Here is a 21139-nt window from a genome sequence, read left to right on the forward strand (position 1 = left end):
TCGGGAAGATCGGATTGGATTAATTTAAATACAATTAATTTACTTCACACACCGGCAATTGAGTTCACACACCGGTAATTAAGTTGAACGTGAACTTATAAAATTATAAACGCGGTCTTGAATCGGTCGCGTAGGAAGTGTCTACTTTTGGTCGTAGCAGCTTCATATCCTCATGCCTTCAGCTGAACCAATCAAAAAATGACGCTCATATTCACTAAACAACACGTTCCATGGCGACATGACCGAGAACTCTAGTGATATGGAAGAACTCAGTCTCTTCTAACATCTGAGCCGTACACCGAAAATTGAGTATCAGATTCACGATCCGCGCGCGATCATCCTAGAACACACGCTTGTTGTCGTGTTCAGTAACCACTATCTGTTCTAATGCAATATCTGTCACCTTTACAAATGCACAACTAAGTCACCTGCAGTTCGCAAAAATAAAAATTTTATGGGAATCGAGTACTGAATCATCTCCATGCGCTGTTACGCTCCATGAAAAACTGGCTCAGACATCACTTCGTTAGAAATTAAATGACTTCTCCTATCAAAGCTGGGTTGACTTCGACAAAGTTTTAGCCAATTAAATTATGTGTCTTATTTTCACTTGCATTGATAATCTTATGCATCTAGTACCACCTAGCGGTAAAAGTGCGAGTATTACTGAAATACAAACTTCAATCACTTTGATCCGGTAGCTAGACTTGTCCGATTTGGTTCAAATTTGAAACAGATACTCTTGGTAGGATTAGAAAACGACTTAGTAGGGTCGTGTTAAAACCACTCGCAGCCTCTGGGCACTATTGAAGTAAGGGGCCCCTATGATTGAGCAGCTGTAAACAGTATTGGCATTTACGTACTGTAGCAGCAATCTGACAAAATTATGACATGTGGTAATCTGACCTTTATAGTTGCATGACGTTGCTTGAGTATGAAGAGTGCCGTGGTCAAGAAGGAATGACGAAGTAGAGCGGGTGTACCGTCCACCATTGGAACGTTGTCTAGACCAGAAAAAAAATCTTCGTATTCTATGATGTGTCTAAGGTTGTTTTCATAAACAAAGTGCGAAGCTTTTACGGCTTAAATATTTCAAATAGTGCGGTTTTCACATGTTAAATCTGAACTTATTTATATCGAGGCTATTCGAATTCGAATGAGAAACAAGCGTATAACAGCCACCTTGATCGTTATATTGACGTTGACTCCAAAAAGGCAAACAATGAATTTCAACGTTGAATGTAGCTCGCCAGTTTTCAGAGTACGGGAGTTACAATAGTACGAAGTTGCCGGTCTGTTTAGGACTTCTTGATTTTGAGCAGTACAATATTTCTCATGTGATGAAACTGGACAGCGTCGACATCCAACTCCTCCAATGTATTGTATTTATGTATTTAACAATTTAGGGCCAAATGACACTGAGTCTTAATGAACATGTTCCATTAGACTACCTAGAAAAATAATGAATTTTTGAAAGCTCAATCGGCCCAACCTTGAATCAGTTCCTAATCCCACCAGGAGTACTTGCACCAAATTTGATGCAAATCGGCCAAGTCTAGCTACCGGACCAACGTGCCCGAAGTTTTTATGGGATATTCCGAAAATTTATATGGATGAAACCTACTAGCTCGCATTTTCGCCGCTAGATGGCACTGTATGCATTGTATTATCACTGTAAGCGAAAATAAGAAAAATAATTTAATTGTCAACTTTGTCAAAGACTGCTAGTCAGTCCGGCTTCATGGTTGTGCTCGGTTCCCACGAACTACACATTTTTGTGAAATAATAGTTAGATTTAGCTCAATGGTATGTTCAGAAGAATTGTAGTACACAATACGAGTTATGCTGTGGTTACAAAACTTTAGTTCCACCTGTGGCCGAATAGAGGGCGCCAACACTAACTTTTCATAGAAGAGAGATAGAATATAGAATGTTCAGAAGAATTATTGCAAAATGCCTGTTCTACAACTTTGTTGAAGACACATAATTTCTATCTCTCTCCGTTGAAAAGTTAGTGTTGGTGCCCTCTATATGGTAACATATGGAACTAAAATTTCCAACCAAAATATGACTACAGTACATAATAGGGTACTAAAATTTTTCTAAATATACTGTTAGTTAAACCTAACCATTACTTTACAAAAACGTATAGTTCGTGGAAGTCTAGTACTAATACACAACTATGCACTGCTAGGCCCCATGCAAAATTGACTCAGACATCACTTCACTAAAAGTTTAATAATGGGGCTGTACACAAATGACGTAGCTTTGTTTCGGCTATTTTCGACCCTCCCTCCCCCCTCGTAGCATTTGGTCACAAAACTCTAACCTCCCCCTTGTAAATGACGTAGCATTTAACACCCCCCCCCCCTCCACGGCAGTGAGATGAAAAAAAATGTTATACAATTGTTCTTTGACGGCTTTTATTAACATTTTCGTTATAACAGCAAATTTCGCCCAAAATAAACCCATTTCTTGACAAATATAGTGTTGATAATTTTGTTCTGAATTTTATATGTCATGGAGCATGGAGTTCTCTCAGTTCACAATCCTACAGCTGCCAATGATTCTAAGAAGAATTCGTTCACCTAAATTACTATGTAGGTTTGGTTGAATCCGAAGAAAAAATTTAATTCAGCTGCCAAACTAAGTCGACTAGTTAGCAAGATTAGCTAACTAATCTAGCATACTGAATCTTTTCGTTTTCTTGCGAGCTTGAAATTCCGCAAATCGAGAAACTTACCACCTGAAACTATTTCTCTTAGGAATTGAGGAACATTAAATATATTTTCCCTAATCAATGGGTTTTGATGCCCGTAAAAAAATTAAACTTGATGCTACGTCGTGCAGCTTCTGACCCTACCCTCCCCCTTGTCACACTTCGTCATGAATTTGGTATACCCCCCTACCTCCGAAAAAACTACGTCATTAATGCATGGCCCCTAACTTCTTTTAACAAAGCCGTATTGATTTGCAGTCTTCGACAAAGTTGTAGACAATTAAATTATCTTTCTTATTTTTTCACTTACAGTGATAATACGATTGATACAGTGCGACCTAGCGGCGAAAATGTGAACTAGTGGGTTTTCTCCAAGTAAATTGTCGAAAATCTTATAAAAACTTCAGGCACATGTGGACAAACAAACAAACAATTTGCTTCCAACGGCATTGGATTGGGGCAATTTGTAACATGTAGATCAAACAGGGGCAGCCACAAAAGATAACCTGAATAGTGGTCGCAGTGGCAAAGTTTCCCCTAACAAAAAAAACTTCAGGACCAACGGTAGCTAGACTTGTCCGATTTGCTTCAAATTTGGAGCAAGTACTCCTGGTGGGACTAATAATAGACTCAGGGGTGGGCCGATAGGGGTCATTTTTTCTTGTGAATCTAATGTTCAATCGTTGCTGTAGGATAAAAATAACGGTAAAAGTAATAATCCTTTCTTTTCTGCGAATTTCTTGCTAAGGAAGGTTTGTTTGTTAGAGAATTCAATGGAAGTTTTGTACATTCGTTTGTTATGGCCTGCTCGAAAAGACGCAGTAAATGAACTAAAACTCGAAAAGATGCAGTAAATGAACATTTTAACTAATAATGAAAATCTCCCTACTTATGTTTTATAGCCAGTGCCGGTGGTTATCTAGTAAACCTGACTACTGTTCACCCGAGCGTGTAAGATGAAAAAAAAAAAAAATTCAAGCCTTCGTAAGGGAAGCGACTCACAGGATCACAAGATTTCTGCATAATCAAATTATGTAAAATATGTTTATGGGCAAAGATAATGAGGTTGTTTGCTTTATGCAGTTTTATGGTGTTCATGTTTTTTTCAAACATTTTGGAGGTTTGGCTGAAAGATGACTCAATTTTTTCATGTTTTTGAAAATTTTTCCTTTAACGGATGCACAGGTAACGAAGACCTGAATCATTTTGCCGCAAGCGCAGAACGCTTGCCAGGCACAGATTTATTAGCTATCGTGTTCTGCTTGTCGCTATGGTTCGGTCCTCTTCGAACTCAGTGAGCGTGTAGTTCAAAACATACCATTGTTTTTGCTCAAAATAATTTGAAACTTGATTCGAAATGTTTGAGCAACGCTTGAATTGGTTAAACGCTATCCTGGCGTTGCTGTGCCGCGTTTCCTGCCACTAGTATAATTTTACTTGGTTGTCATATGCTCTTTTGATCACATGGGATACGAATCAATGTGCTCTGGTACCGATTCACCGATAGGATGCATTGGGGCATTGAATAAATAATTCAGTTCAACTTTTAATTTTTATTAGCTGCCATTGTTAGCAACGCACTAAAGAGTTTCAAATAATCGAGAATACTTTTGTTTAATACAAAAGTTAGTATGGATTTACTTCCATCTTCATTGCGAGACCCCCAAAATCCCAGGGCCCCTGGTCTAGGCCCAGTGTGCCCATGCGTAAAGACAGTACTGTGACTCAGGGGTGGGTCGATCAAGTTTTCAAAAATTGTTTTTATTTTCTGGGCAGTATAATGGGCAGGCTTGTTACATAGAACTAAAAAATATTTTGTGATATTATATGAAAAAAAAAATCCTTTTTTTTCTTTGTTCGGATTTTGCTGACGCACCCTGTATATGTCTGATATGTGCATATCCCGTACCAAATAGCGTTCGATTCGGTTTGTAGATTTTTCAACTCAATCTGGCTAACAAATTGAGAAGAATGCCGAAAACTTTTCCAATGTACATTTTTCTCCCTCCCGCAACTCGAAACGCTATTATCACCACGAGAATGCATCCTCACGTCCCGCGCAGTGGCAATGCCAATATGCTTTATGAGCCACAAAACCATGAGTGGAAACTGCATAATGCACTTTTTTTCTACAATTTCAATTTCCTTATGAGCAAAAAGGCTGAGTGCAACCCGATCAGACGAGCTCCAGAATTCCGCGCAGTACACTCAAACCGAGAGAATGGCTCTGTGCTCCGGTGCAACGACGGAAAGCCGTAAACAAAAGCCCCGGCTAAATGGCATCTTTCAGTCTGCTAATAAATAATAAGTCGGATTTACGTGAATGCTCGCACTCATTATTTATCGCTCCGGAAAACGGGCGTTAGACTGCTGCGGTGAGGAGGGGGGGGAGGGAGTGCTTTGGATACCGCTGAGAATGCACAAAACAAAAAAAAATGCAACTCGAGAGGGACGTTTTTCAATGGGTTTCGACGCGATGCTTCCTTTTGGTCCAGGTAGGCAAATACCAAGCTTCGAAGGTGTTCCTGCTTGTCTGCAGGCTATTTGTTGAAAAGTTTTCATTTATTAGCATATGCATAGCATAGCTGGATGCTGGTAAAATGAATACGAATTGTTGTTTAAGAGGGGTTATAATGCATATGAAAATAATTCCGGTATTTTCGTTATGTTTTGTGAACCATAGATTCAGCGCAGAGGTTCACGAAACGTCGACAATGGATATTGTCTAAAAAGTAAAACCACAGTACACGTACATCGCTACTCCTTTGCGTTGTTTGTTATAAACTATTGTACAGCTAGTTTTTCGAATAAAGTTTAAATGTAGGAAGATTTCGCCAAATTTATTCACCGCACTTGCTCACCACTTTTACAAATCAAAATGAAATGCGACGTAACCACATTGGAGAATGTATTTCTCATTACCTGAAGTACACAAAGAGAGAAATTGCTACATGTTTAATACAAACAGTGAAAATGGGGCAGCCCCGGACACGCAGTTAATAAATCGAGGTTATGAAAAATCTATTTCATGATATTCTAAGTCTTAAAAATAGCCATTATAAAAGTAGGAAAAATCCAAAACAGCAACTTATTTTGGAGATTATTTATTTAATTTATTTATACAAATAAAATTCTCATTTACATTTACAAATTTAAATCTACATGCGGAAGTCTCTACACTACTCCATTTCTATCATTCGAGACTCATATAACAAATACCTTAATGAAAATTGTGTCGTTTTTCTCTGAAAATTGTCATGGATCTTTCATTCGATTAGAATCATCGCACACAACTACAACCGTAATCGAAATTACACCCCTGCAAACAATAAAACAGCAGCATAACCTACCTTCGTTTCGTTTCAGAACGCCGCAAGTTGAGTTTAGTCTTTTTTTCGCCCAACGCTCGTGTCGTAAATTTTGCTATTATTGTCGCTTTAATTCGGCATTAACGCGCCGTGAAAGTCCCCACAGAGAATGTGTACGGCATTTGTGCGTATCCTTGTCATGCCGAATGTTAGGCCTGGCTGTGATGACTGCGGACTGTTTTTAGGGTTCCAGAACCTGCCCGCGTTCGAAGGGGGTGGTGAATTCAAACCTTAGGGAACCCTCCGTAGTGTCGATCGATCGGAGACCCGGAAAGCTCGTAAATTATCCATTTTATGACTCTCTGTGAGTTCTTCTGTTTCCCTTTTTATGCATTTTGGATGGGGCGTCGAATCTGATGAAATGAGTGATAGGTAGCGGCCCGGAATAGTCAGTTGGGTTACTTTGATGATTCATTTTCCGGGATCGATTTGTTGGAAGGGAATCGAATGGAAAATGGAATTATGCGAGCAGCTTTGAATCCATAGTAGTGAAAATCAGAGTAACATTCACTCGGCTTCATGTAGATTGCATCAGGCACCTAAACAGATAAACGTGAGATTTTTTTCCTCTATTGACTTCAAACAAATTTTCATCTATTTGTTTCCGTGAAAGTAGCGGACTGCCAGAAAAAAATGATCTTGTTACTAACTCCCCTCTCGGGAAGTCAATATAACTGATCTCCGCACTGAACGTGCTCCTTCGCCTTCTATCTTCATGGCAAAGAGCGAGGAAAGGCTAGCATCAAAGTTCAAGCGCTACTAATGTACTGTAAATAATGAACGAAAATCTCTGGCTTGGTTTACATGATCGTTTTGAACGGCGCGAGTTAAAGGAGCCGTTTGTTTATCGGTTTAAAGTAAATAAATTAGGCAGGAGAGTCGAAGAACGCGGCATACCGCTTACTATTACTGTGTACATCTGTGCTGGTCTGTTGTCGGTTTCTCGCGTGCGGCGATAGACGCTAGGCACCGAACGTGAAAAGTTTAAGAGTGGGTATGCAGATTGAAAATTCAATCGGATACGATTGGAAACGGCGTTCCCGTTGAAGCTGGTTGCTTTGATGTTAGGTGTTGCTTCTAACGGAGCAGTCTTTGCGTGAGAAGGAAGTTGTCAAAACAAAACAATTATGGGTTATTTTGAGTTGGCGGATCGTTGCAAATCAAACTTATCATACTTAACCATTACATTTTGCCAAATATATGCAAACGCAGTGAATGAATTCTAGTACGATTATTGAAATTGTTCGTATCGTATTAGGTAGAGTATCACACAATCGGCTTGCCAGGGATGCGCAGCATGGGCAAATTTTACCATTCTTATGAAATCAAAAGATACAAGTATTTCTCTCTCATTTCTTCCTTAACTCGTCATTGTTACGATTACGTTGGTTTTCACATTTTGGAACGATTTTTTGACATTGAAAATGTTTTACTGCACTATCTGGGGCGGGCTGTCATTCTAAAATCTAAAATCAAACGATGTCACATTTTTGCGTCACTATTTTGAACGCTAATAACTTTGTTTTTTTTTTTTATGAACGGATTTCCGTCTGGTTCTCACCAAACAGTTCGGAATGAACTGAAATTATGTTTTATTGCTATAGTGTTTTTGTATTTCAATAGCACACTATTGAAAAACAAGCAAAAATGGATAGACTCGGAAAACGTGAAAACTCCCATACATCAGTCAATCTATCCCGGGCAGAGCCGTCAATAGGGAGCACCTAAGCAACTCAATCAGATACGGGAGGTTATTTATAGAGGTGCTGCGTGTTCGTTTGCGTCAGTCGTTGCTCAATTTTCGCACGACTAGGACCTGGACAATAATGTCCGGACGATGCGATAAGGTGGGCATGACAAACTTTGCGTAGACGAACTCCTTCGTGAATGCAGTTTCAAATCTCACAGCAGGATGAAGAGCACTCAATACACGTATACACGATGATTTGCAATGTGGGTGGGTGGATGGCCTTTGGTTCGAATACTGCAGGATGTTTGTATGCCGCTTCTGTGTTTGTGTTGGGACTGGTACAAAGGGGGCAAATTAATTGTTTTATGACTGTGTGCGCTTCGGTTAATGAGACGCCAAATGTTTTTGGCAGTTGGTATGCACGTAGGGTAGTGAGCTTATTGGCACACATGTTTTATATTTGTGGATATACGTGATGTGTTTTGGCACTAAGGCATCTGGCATGTTTCTGCATGTTCAAAGCACGGGAAAACTTAATTGGGTTTGCATCTACTGAAATGCGGGAGTGTGTTGAAGATGTTGATGATTGAGCGGGGGTTTATGATTTTTGTTTTAAAAAGGTTAAACTAAAGCGATCTTTGGTAGTCAACCTAAAAGTAAAGCCATCTTACGAAAAGAAAATATCGATTAGTTTTTATCCCAGGTTTGCAAGCATTAGTATTTTATGTTGTTCAAATTTCGTCGGGCATATTAACCAGCGTAGTATTTTATATTAGGAAGTTCAAAGAAAACCTGGAACGGAAACAATCTCCGGGTTTTGTTTTATTATTTCAAACATTAAAAGTGGTATACGCTGCCTTTTTTGCTGCTTTATTTGAAACACGTTTAGAACCTGTTGTGCACAGTTCCAGATTCATAATTGTAACAGTTCTATAAAATAAAACTGAAAATTTCAAAACTAGGACTTTAGTATCAGGAAGCGAATTTTACTATAACGTGGTAGTTTTGTAACATATTATATAAAAAAGAAACCCCGGCGTGAAAAGCTTTTGCAAATGCTGTGTCGAATAAACGTTTCATGAAAAGAAATGAAATATGGAAAATTTAATTAGAAAATAATTTTTGTAAAACCAAATATCTAATTTGTAGAGCGCTGAGTGTATCGATTATGTTTCACAAAGTTGCTGATTGTAATCGATTAATGCTAAGAGATCAGTATCGACACCAGAGATGCCAGATTTGCAGACAAGTCTGCAAATTCGCAGACTTTTAATTTAAGCTGCAGATTTTTTGGGTGACGCAGATATTTGCAGATTTTCTAGTTTGGTTGCAGATATTTGCAGATTTTTAAGTTTTGTTGCAGATATTTGCAGATTTTTGAATATAAAGGCTTTTGGTTACACTAGCTTTCCTGACATTTTTTGTTCTTCCCAGACTTTTAAAATTATTATTGCAGACATTTGAAAAAAGTACCTGGCATCTCTGATCGACACCAGGGTTATCATATTCACAGATTTTTTGCACCTTTTTTGATCACAGATTCTTTTTCACAGATGACAGATTTTTGGCATTTTGATGAAAATTTCACAGATTTCCACTGATTTTTGGAAATATCGTTATTTTTCACAGTTTTTTTGGGAAATCTATCACAGATTTTCACAGATTTTTTACCTGTTTCAGTCTTCACAGATGGTAAACAAATTTTTTTTGACTGAAACACAGATTTCAATGTGGCATCCCTGATCGAGACAGATCTTTCATTAGGGCCTAAGTCGCAATGTACTCAAATGGAGAAAAATCAGTTTCAATATTCGACTATGATTTTCTAAATTGTTTGAAATCTCTGCAATAAAGAAAGCCTTGCGATTACATTTATATCTTATCGTCCATTATGTCTAACGTAAATTATGCCAATCGTCCATTATGCCTAACGTACTTGCTTTACATATTTGTGTCTAACGTCGCGCACCCATTCGCTAAACAATCGTCGTTATTTGATCATAACTTTATCGTTTTTACTATTGAAACGTTTCGCTAGATAACGCTACAAATTTACTGACTAGGTTCTCAAACAAACTTATTGCAGTAGCATATGAAGAAGTTTATCTGCTTTGGGTAATGTGTATTTCCAAGATTGTTTGACTTAAAGCTGGTAGCCGCATGTCGAACACTGTTCGAAAAAAAACTGGCCAAAATTTCGACTTCGTCTCATCAGAATCCGACTTTTACTTAGTGACTGGTCTAAGCTAGCGCCCGATAGATGCTGGCTTCAAAAACGGAGATATAAATTGTTTGTGTGAGCAAACTCCTAGTCGAGCATGGCGTTCCACATAAAGGACGATCCATAAATGACGTAGAATTTTTCGTCACAAACCTCTAAATATCCCTCTGGTAATTACGTAGCTTGACGGCAATTCTCCCCCCCCCCCTTGTTTCCGTAAAATAAAAAAAATAAAAAAAAACGATGTTAGTTATTCCCCTTTAAAAAAGCTACGTAGCATGACATGACCCCTTACCCCCCTGTCGTCACATATCATCACAAAATACAATACTCCCCCCTCCCCCATATAATGCTACGTCATTTATGGGTATCCCTAAAAGGAGTTTAGTTAAGCTCTCATCAGCGAATGCAAGCCACTTCAAGTTACACTATGCTAGATTTCTCCTAAAAGCATTAGGTAAAAACTAATTTTTCTCCACTGAGTAAGAACATAGGTAAGACCACTTTTGCGTGTTAAGAGCACAAAACCTAATTAGTTTTGAAATTCGCGTTTCGACTTCATCTCACCAATATCCAACACTTAGCAACTTAGTGTCAGAACTACTTGTGAATCTTGTATCCGTACGTATGCAGAGCTGCCCATCAATTACAATAAGCAACGGGTCTTATCAGTTGCTTGTGGCGTGTGATTGTTTGGATATAGTGCCACACTAGTGCTAATTTGGGAACTAGTTTTGATACGTCGTCTAACTTGGCCCCAAGTTGGTGCTAGTTGCTGACGAGATGAATTTGAAACACAAAAATCTATCTTTAAATTTGGAGAACTTTTCTTCTTCAAATTATTGCCCATTCAAGAAAAATGTGAAACGTTATCAGTTTTTGTTGAGTCTTAGTTTGATACCTCCATAAGGCAGGTCTGTTTTTCTGGAAGCTCTGCAATGATTATTACAAAGCTTGTAGTTGATTACAGAGCTCGGGAGAATCGACCGGTAGTATGTAAAAAACAACAATTTTGAAATTACTCTCAATCCGGGTTTTTATGCATTTTATCCATTTGATCAGTTTGACCCATTTTATTCAATTTATCCAAGTTATTCATTTAATCCACTTGATCCATTTTATCTTTGTGATCTATTTGATTCATTAGATTTAGTCTATTTTTTCGTTTAATGGGCTGAAGTAATTTGATTTGTATAGGGAAACCCGGGCCAATTAAGACAGTGGGGGTAATTCAGACCCCTTCGATTTCTCAGAAAATTCTAAGGCTTTCTGACTGTCGCACATATTTCGTCGCTATTGTGCTATCTTACGACAAACGCCATTTTGGGGTAAACTGAGTTAGATATGTCACATCACTCGTCTAAATAATCTCTACAAAGTGGCGTTTTCAGAATTTTGACATTCTGCTTGGTTACTGAGATATAGCGAGAAACGTGCTGAGAAATTTTTAATTTTTTGCTTCAAATGGCTGTGTCTGGGGATTGGCTCAAGTTATCTTGATGCATGAGATGTTTTTATCTGTAAAACTACCTGAGAAACTCAATAGCATAATCATTTTCAAAACAAAAATACCTGGATTGTGAGCAGAATGAAGTTTAGGTTTTAAACTGGAAATATAGCATATTTGGCAACACTGTAATCAAAAATAACTACTTTTTCTAGATTTCCAGGTTCCTTTCCTTCAAAATGCATCTTACCGATTGTCTATAGACCAAAAGAAGCCAAAGATGTCAATAAAAGTTAATAATTGATGATTTTTTGTGGAAAATTTTTCATGCACGATTATGACAAGCCATACACATTTTATCATCAACACCCACCTATGACACGTGTGAGTGCGACTTTTGTTTACATTTATAGTAAAAACTCACAACATTGTCAACCGATCTTCGTAATTATTGAGAGATTGATACAGAATAGATAGAAGCATCAATTGTCTTCTTTGAATTGTTTATACCAGCGATTCTCAACCTGGGGTCCGCGGACCCCCAGGCACAGTGGCACAACTTAGAACAAAAGTTGACCTAAAGTCCAAACATAGCCGTATTGGTTCAAATAGGACGATTTCATGTAGTTTTGGTACGCTGAATTCGTTTATGATATTAAAACATTTCAAAAATAAGCGTTTACTATTCATTAGGGTGTCCCAAAAAAAATTTTTCCCTACAATTTGTGTATATTAATTTTCGTATGCTAAATCGTTTTTGATATAAACATATGTAAAAAAATCATTTTACGTTAGGGTGGCTTGGAAAATTATTTTGTTGTGAAGGTTCAAAAATTTTTTTGAGGAAGTTTTTGAGCGCTGTTTTTATTTTAATTATAAAAATAGAATTTAATTTTACTACTTATTAGAGTGGCTCAAAAGTAAGTATTTTGTCTTTCATTTTTTTTCAACTGTAATTTTGGAAATTATTTTCCATATTGAAACGAATTAATTGACATCTCATTTACATTTTCAAAACAAACATTTTGAGCGTCTTAGTGGAATGTTTAATTACAATCAACAAGATGGTTAACAATTGTTTTTGTATGTGTGTTTTAAGTTACTTAGATTGCTTATTTCATATCTTAAATGAAAATAAATCCAAAACCCTTTTTCGTGTAAATGGTTCATTTAAAAATAGTCTATTTTATTTGGATAATATCGTATACCCTTAAGCTATATCAGTGCTATGCAAATTTGGATCAAAATAGTCTCACCAAATGACTAGAACTCAACTGTATTCACTCTATTTGACAGTTATTGCGCAAGTTAGCAAGAAATAGTTCCAGAAACTTTGTATAACCTATTTCAGATAGTTGAAAAAATTTACTGATTTTCAATCATTCTTTATACCCCTACCATCCTAAAAAACATTCTTCCCACGCGGCTCCTTACTCTCGATCACTAGTAAAACACTTGTAGATCATGCTCTCAATGCTATTTGAAAGTTGTATATGTATTCTTGTCATTTTTCTAGCTATAAAGTGATTATTCAAATTCAATATCAGTAATAAGCATGCGTCTCCATTCACAGTTTTTTTTTTTTTAAATTTTGATTGCTTATCGCAAGTTTTCGCAAAACTAGCATACACTCATTTTAAAGAGAAAATTAAAAGCTTTCGAATGAGTATAGTGCGATCGCCGGCATTCACGGGCGTCGTTGTTGTTATCGCATTAGAAGTTCGAATTCAATAAAAATTCATGACAAACAGTTATCTAAACACTAACTAAACCAACTAGTGACTTATTTTTGGCGATTTTACGGTGTAATTTTATCACACGGATAATTTTGTTGAAGTAATGCAATGCATAAAATCAACCATTTCTTTGAAAATCGAAAATAACCGGATGTAGTTCCTATGGTCAAGTTATGCAAAAAACACTTGAATTATGCCCTTAAAAAAGCTGCCAAAAATTCATTTTACGTTCAAATCACTTAAAATCTCGCACAATGTCTCTGATGGCTCAGCTGATAGGAGAAAAATACTAGTGAGAATATCGCCTAACATTCATATATGAACTTAAGTCCGGGCTCGTCCCACTGGGCCAGGGGGCCGCGAAGTAGTTATCAGGCGAAGAAAATTATTTATCTCGGAAGGAGCTTTTTTGTAACAGACTGAAAAGAATATTTTGATAGTACACAAAATTGATGTAAAGCCGCGGAGGTCCGCAAAAACTCTGAGCAATTACGAAGGGGTCCTCGGGACGCAAAAGGTTGAGAACCGCTGGTTTATACCATCTATAAGTTTCAAACTATACAATATCAAATTTTAAAAATCGTTTTTCTCGAAATGTGCCAAGTGGCGTTTGCCATAAGATAGCACAACAGCGACGATTTGTGAAAGCGCCATTCTGAAACATTATTTTGACAGATGAATTTCATTGTTTCATTTTATCGCCATTCATAAAACAAAAATCATTATGATGGAAAAACCGTGATTAAAGTAACTAATAAAAGTGAAAAATTACAGGAAAGTGTTTTGGAAAGCTTGAGCCTCATGGAATATTTTTTTTTTATTTGGGCGAAACCCCGGATAATTTCAAGACGCTTACAACTTTTGTGCGAAATGAGCATACGGGGCTATTCGGACCCCCCATTCCATCAACCATCGTTTAGCGGCTTGCGGCTGTGCACACGGTTGCACACGCCACATCAAAAAGAATACATGATGCGCCAATCGACAGCTGTGACTACCCAGATAAATTTTTTAACACATTTTTTGCCGCTTAAGAAGTTTCTCCACTGATAGAATATATTCGTAAATCGCTATTCATTAGTTTCATAAAGATAATTTTCATAAAATATACGAATTTTTCGTACATATAATGAATCGTTCGTAGTTCTATTGAAACACATTTATTTTTTATTACGAGTTTTTCGTGAAAACCACGAAACGACTTTCGTTTACTTATTACGAAACAGCTTCGTTTGGCAAACGAATTGTTCGCTGCTATATACGAATATCTTTATAATATTTACGAGCACCATTCGTCGAACCGTCAACGTCAACAGAGCTTCAATAGAGGTAGAATATGGAGTCATTGTTGCTATACGTCAGATAATTGTTGATGTTCACGACGGTCTCGATCTGGCTATTTAGTAGCCGTATCCGTGTCCGCCGGTTTCAGGAAGATTTTCTAAACCTCTTCCACTTCTAGTTGATCCAGAATCCGGAGCAGTACGGATTCAGTTGAGCCATCGCTCGGTGGTTTTGCATGAATAATTTTGAGTTTTTCTCTGCCGGAGCAATGTAAAAGAATGTGCTATTAAATACGAAAACTTCTCTTAGATGAACGAAATGAATTCGTGCGACCAACGAGATTGTTCGAAATATACATAGACGTTTATTAAAATAAACAACACATTTCGTTTCATTCACGAAAATAATGTCGTTTTCAATGATAACATTCGTGCCATGTACACTTGATAAGTAAAAGTTACTAAAACTTTTGTTCATCAAGCGTCCATTTCTTCACACCACAATCTTTCTAGTACTCAATAATGATGAGCAGGTTGAAATAGAATCGAATTTGCCAGATCGATCTTTTTAATTAATAAAAAATCGGTGCTGTCAAACATTGATCCTAAAACATCGAATGCGACAAACGAAATCGTTTGTAATCGACATGAACGTTTATTAAAATACACGAAACATTTCGTTTCGTTCACGAAAAATAATTTCGTTATCAACGATTACATTCGTGCAATGTAACCCAAATAAAATTCACGAAAATTTTCGTTCATCAAGCGGCCATTTCTTCGTACCACAGTAAAATCGATTTGGCCACATCGATTTTTTTAAATAAAAAAAAATCGATGTTGTCAAACATCGATCCCAAATGAATGACTGAAAATAATAAGAGGCTAATAATACGAAAACTTTTCTAAGATGTACTAAATGAATACGTGCGACCAACGAAATCGTTTGTAATTTACACAACTGTTTATTAAAATAAACGAAACATTTCGTCTCATTCCCGAAAAATAAAGCCGTTTTCAACAATAACATTCATGTAATGTACACTAAATATGTAAAAGTTACGAAAACTTTCGGCCATTACTTCACAGCACAATCTTTTTAGTCCTCAATAGAAGGGAGAAACTTGAATTACAATCGATTTTGCCAGATCGATCCTTTCAGTTAATTGAAAAAATCGTTGTTGTCAAACATCGATCCTAAAATATCGATTGAAAAAATAATATGCTAATGCATACGAAAACTTTCCTAAGATGAACGAAACGAAATCGTGCGACCAACGAAATCGTTCATCATATACATAACATTTATTAAAATACACGAAACATTTCGTTTCATTCACGAAAAATAATGTCGTTATCAACATTCGTGCAATGCAAACTAAATAAGTAAAATTTACGAAAACTTTCGTTCATCAAGCGGCCATTTCTTCGTACCACAATAAAATCGATTTGGCCACATCGATTTTTTTAAATAAAAATATCTATATTGTCAAGCATCGATCCCAAAAGATCGACTGAAAACAATAAGAGGATAATAAATACGAACACTTTTCTAAGGTAAACGAAATTAATTCGTGCCACCAACGAAATCGTTCGTAATATACACACACGTTTATTAAAATAAACAAAACATTTCGTTTCATTCACGAAAAATAATGTCGTTATCAACGATAACATTCGTGCAGTATACATTAAACGTGTAAAATTTACGAAAGATTTCGTTCACCAAGCGGCCATTCTTGTTCATGAAATGAACGAAACCTATTATTTAGAATGCACGAAAATTCTTCGTTGCAGAAAACGACGAATGAATTCGTGTATTGTATGATCGATTTCATTATATTTACGAATTTATATTATCAGTGTCCAATAATGATTTTATAGGTATACATAATTCCACTGTAAAAAAATAGAAAAATTACGATCCGAATTACCCCTACATTGTAAAAGGATTTAAAAACGTTGAGTTCTGCAAATTGTAGCCTAGCGCTACCATGGAGTGGCGCAAATTAATGTTTATGGCTCCAAAATGTAGCTGATTGAGGATATCTTCTAAATTTGTGAAAATATACAAACACGCAAGATAGATCGTGAATAAAACTATGAATAAAAACCAGCTTTCAAATTTATGAATAATATTCTAAGATCTGTGAATTTTTTTTCGTATGAATTAGCATAATCGCCATATTGATTTTTACTTGAGGAGACGACCGGATGCAGATTTATTGGATTTTCGGCCACTGGTTGTGGCCTTTTTCAAGGTAACTACACTTTAGAAGATGGTTTGTGTAATGTTATCTGCATCAACCATCTTCTAAAGTGTCTTTGAGTCGTGCACAGTGGTTAAAAAGACTGATGGGAAAACTGAACAATTCCACTCACCATAACATTTGAAGCTAATTAAAAAAACTCCGATCGTCGGCAAACGACGCTCAAACGAAGAACGATAACGTATTCCCCTTAAAAAGGCCATAACCAGTGGCCGAAACGTCGGGCAGTATAAATCACTCGTTTTAATAAATCAGACCGTAAAAGCCGAAAATCCAATAAATTAGTCATAATATTTGCGTCCTGACTTCGTCTCAGCCGAATCCGACACTAACTTAGTGACAGGATTAAACAGCAAACTCCTAGTCAAGCGTAATGTCCCGCAAGAAAAGGAGCTCATTTTAAGCTGATGAGAACTTATGAAATCGAAACATTTTTTCCGTGTACTGGTCAGCATGTTGAACATTATTCGTGTGATCTTAGAGTATCCGATTACGGAATTTCATATCATCTAATATGTAAGTGTCCCGCAGTAAAGCAATTGAACAAATAGCTGAAATTTAAGGATATGTGGCTTGTGTTAAGCATAAAAAACGACCAAGCGCCATTTTGAGATACATGCTCAAAAAACGTTATCGCATCCAATGTAGCACTAGAAACACCCAAATCTATTTATTTTTAGGAGCTCAAATAGGAAACGAACGCAAATAAGTGTTTCTTAACTTTCTACGTAAATGATAAGTTATCGAAAATGATTTTTTCAATGGAAGATACCAGAAAAATCTTATGGCGCTCAGTCTGGTTTGGCTCTACGCAGGCCATGTTATTGTTCATAACCCAATTTGATAAAGAGCTATAGACTGCAACAGTCGGGTTTATTATCCTTACGGGAGTAAATCCAGACTGTTTTTATTTTTCCATCCCCCCTCTATTTTTGTCCTTCAAATAGGATAGGAAGAAAATGGGCTTAATAACCCTATATCGAAAGTCTGAAACATTTAGACAACATGGTATTGGTGATACAGTCACAGATTTGGTGAAGCCTTACTGTGCCATGTAGAGATACAACCCTGCTCGGAACCGAAAGTATTCGCGTCTAACAAATGGAAGAGAAATATCTGCACCACAAGAAAAACACCACAGCATAACGATTGCATTGTGGTGTGAGACTGCATACGACCATATGCATTTGCAAGACACTTTCATCCGTTTGCTGTAGGTACCGTATTCTCTTCGTATCGTGAAACTTTTATCGGTTATTTTCCCCACTAGGTACAGAAGTTACATTCGAATGGAGAAACTATTCGCCGTGTTGCATGGCCATCTGAGTTTGTCCATTCGTGACCAAAACACGCCAAAAGGATAACGGAAAGTCCATTTGCGCACATAGGTACCATACGAAACAGTCTGTACTTTTCGGTGGATAGCGAGAAGATAGTGGCCTGCCACTCCACGCGGCACCAGACGGACACAGGCGACGACCGACGCCATCGTTAATGCTAATGTCGGAATGAATTTGTTTACCCTCGAGTGAAGTTCCTGAGAGCACCACATCAAAGCAGGCAAATCCGACAGTCGGCCACAAACCGACCCGTTTCCCCCCACAGAAACTCCTGTGCAGCCGAGTTACGAGCCATAGAACCACGTGCGAGTGGAAATACAAACACTCGCACCTTCGTTTCGGGGGCCGGGATATTCGTGCTCTGCCACCAACGATGACGGCGACGCACGGTGCCATGGTAACCCTCGGCTAGCTAGCTAGCTAGCCGTCGTCGTTGATGACGGGAGTTGGGAGCCATAAAATTTTATGGTTATTTTGCTTCGAAATGAAATTGTTTGCCGACGCAGGCGACTGCTCACCGACCGACCGACCGGTCGGCCAGAAGCTGTCACCCAGTGAAAGGGGAGAGAAAGCTACTAAATGTTTGCTTCTGTTTTTCCATCTGTTTTTCGTGGAACGCAGGGGAAAACCTGCGAGAAAAACTGAGAAAACAGGCTGGAGAATGCAACATTCGAAATTTTGGTGCACTTAGCGAAGTGGAAGTAATGAAATAGCGTGAGCTTTTTTGTATTTAATCAACATTATTTTTTCTCGCTTCCACAAATTCCAGAGATTTCACAGTTATCTGTTCAATCAAGCTGTTCTTTTGAGATAAAATGCGTGTAAATTGGAAAAAAATTGAATAAAAAATGTGAAATTTAACAAAACTAAAACTTGCCATACCGTTGCGGCCAATACGTTGAATGAAGATGGCAAACGCTGCTCTAACTTACAACTTCAAATCGAAATTGAAAATACAATAGCTAGTGATTACCAAGTATAACGTTGAAAAGTTTAGCGCAATATCACTCAAAAGTGCGTAAGATATGGAAGATGATATGCAAAATCTACATTAGACCTCTCCACATTTTGAAAAAGATTTGAAATATGCATGGGTCAGCCCAGATTGTTGTTCTACGTGTGAGTTTAAGAAGTTTCGCCAAAAATGACTTAATTTGGACATGATTTAGAGGTGTCTCCAATCAAAAATCGTGTTTTTGCTATGTTTCCATAGTAAGATCACTTACACTCTGATTTAATAGGCCCTACATGCCCACATATCATCAAATGTTGTTCCTTAGACATATCTTCACGTGTTTTAACAGGTGAACATAGCTCTAATCGCAATAGAAAATTTGTTAACTGGATTTTTATATAGAAAAGTATATCAAAAACAAGAAAAATTAGTAGTGTTTTTTCTTGGATTTGAAATTATTTTCAATATAAAAATTCAGTTAACAAATTTTCTATTGCGATTAGAGCTATGTTCACCTGTTAAAACATGATAAGATATGCCTAAGGAACAACATTTGATGATATGTGGGCATGTAGGGCCTATTCAATCAGAGTGTAAGTGATCTTACTATGGAAACATAGCAAAAACATGATTTTTGATTGGAGACACCTCTAAATCATGTCCAAATTAAGTCATTTTTGGCAAAACTTCTTAAATTCACAAGTAGAACAAAAATCTGGGCTGACCCATGTATATTTCAAAACTTTTTCAAAATGTGGAGAGGCCTAATCTACATAGATAGTGTCATAAGTACAAGATGTCTTTCGAAATCAAATTTTATCTTCTCTAAAAAACCGGATTTAGAAATCCCATCAACGCGAACAGTTTGAGTCTCACTGCATGTATGATAAGCCAAAGGAAACTACACTATGCTATATTTCTCCATAGTATTGAATTTGCGTTTCGACCTAGTCTCAATAGATTCCGACACTAACTTAGTGCCAGGACTAAGCTAAAACGAAAACACTAAGTTAGTGTCAGATTCTGATAAGACGAATTCGAATCACAAATTCCATAACTAACAAAGGAAACTTATCCTTCCTTATTACGTTCATAGATTTATAGAACAATCATATGTGATATGAGGAATATGCTAACAGAAACTTATGTAATCTTTAGAAGAAAACATTATTATTTTCTTCAAGCTCATTTCCTACGGTAAGCTAGCCAACAAACAGTTTAGCTTTGTGGTTTAACGCAGCATTAGCACCGTTAACGAGGTTCGTTATGCAGAAAGGGATTAATTAAAAATAATACCTTTATTATGCCACTCTCGGGGGCCGACACGGGGCGAATAAAGGGACATACGAGACAAGTCCACATGTCAGCAAAGTTTTCTCTGATCTGAGACTTTTATGCGAACCCACACTGAACATTAGCGTGAGAATTTGCCCTTTCATTACCATCTAATCTGAATACGGTAGTAACTTTCCCCAGAGTCCCTGTGTTCTCTCTCTCTTTCCACTGTGTTTTTCACGACAACATAGTATGGCGCGGGCTCTACATGGGTGTTATTTGCAATTTGGGCATAGACATAAGTTCCACATGGCGAATGATTTTGGGGTACTTTTGCTATTTTCGCTTTGATCCTTCGTTCTTCCGTCCTAACGGAAGGGACGCTGGGTTCTTTGTGGTCGTCACTTACCTTTTGTATGTATATACCGGTTATCTACCCACTCCATTAGAAAACAAGCGGTTCGTTAACTGTGAAGTTGGATTTATGGATATTTTCCTGTGTTTTGTACCTACAATTTCTTCTGTCACATATTGCAAACTTATTTTCCGGATGAGCAACCAGCGGGTATCATTATGGGGGCTCAACTAGAAATATCTAGACTACTATCATGTTATTCGTATATCCCAGTTCAGTGGTTTTTTATATTTATTTGGTATACACTATACACATCTTTTTTATCCAAGAGTAATGTATTTATACGTGGAAAATCATCCACTGAAAATGATATGGATTTGATTTAATTTCGGGCGAATTTCCATATAATACTAAAAATACATTCTAGGCATTCAACCTGCAAATTCAATTGTTTATTTAGATTTCGGTTTCGGAGTTATG

General features: G+C 37.2%; 1 protein-coding gene across 1 annotated transcript in view; it reads left to right on the forward strand.

The window, feature by feature from the left end:
- The window catches only part of LOC131687224 (tyrosine-protein kinase-like otk), a 145209-nt gene that overhangs the window by 36441 nt on the left and 87629 nt on the right, over nt 1–21139 (forward strand). The window lies entirely within an intron of this gene.

Source organism: Topomyia yanbarensis, chromosome 3 (assembly GCF_030247195.1).
Source record: "Topomyia yanbarensis strain Yona2022 chromosome 3, ASM3024719v1, whole genome shotgun sequence".
NCBI classification, from domain to species: Eukaryota; Metazoa; Arthropoda; class Insecta; order Diptera; family Culicidae; genus Topomyia; species Topomyia yanbarensis.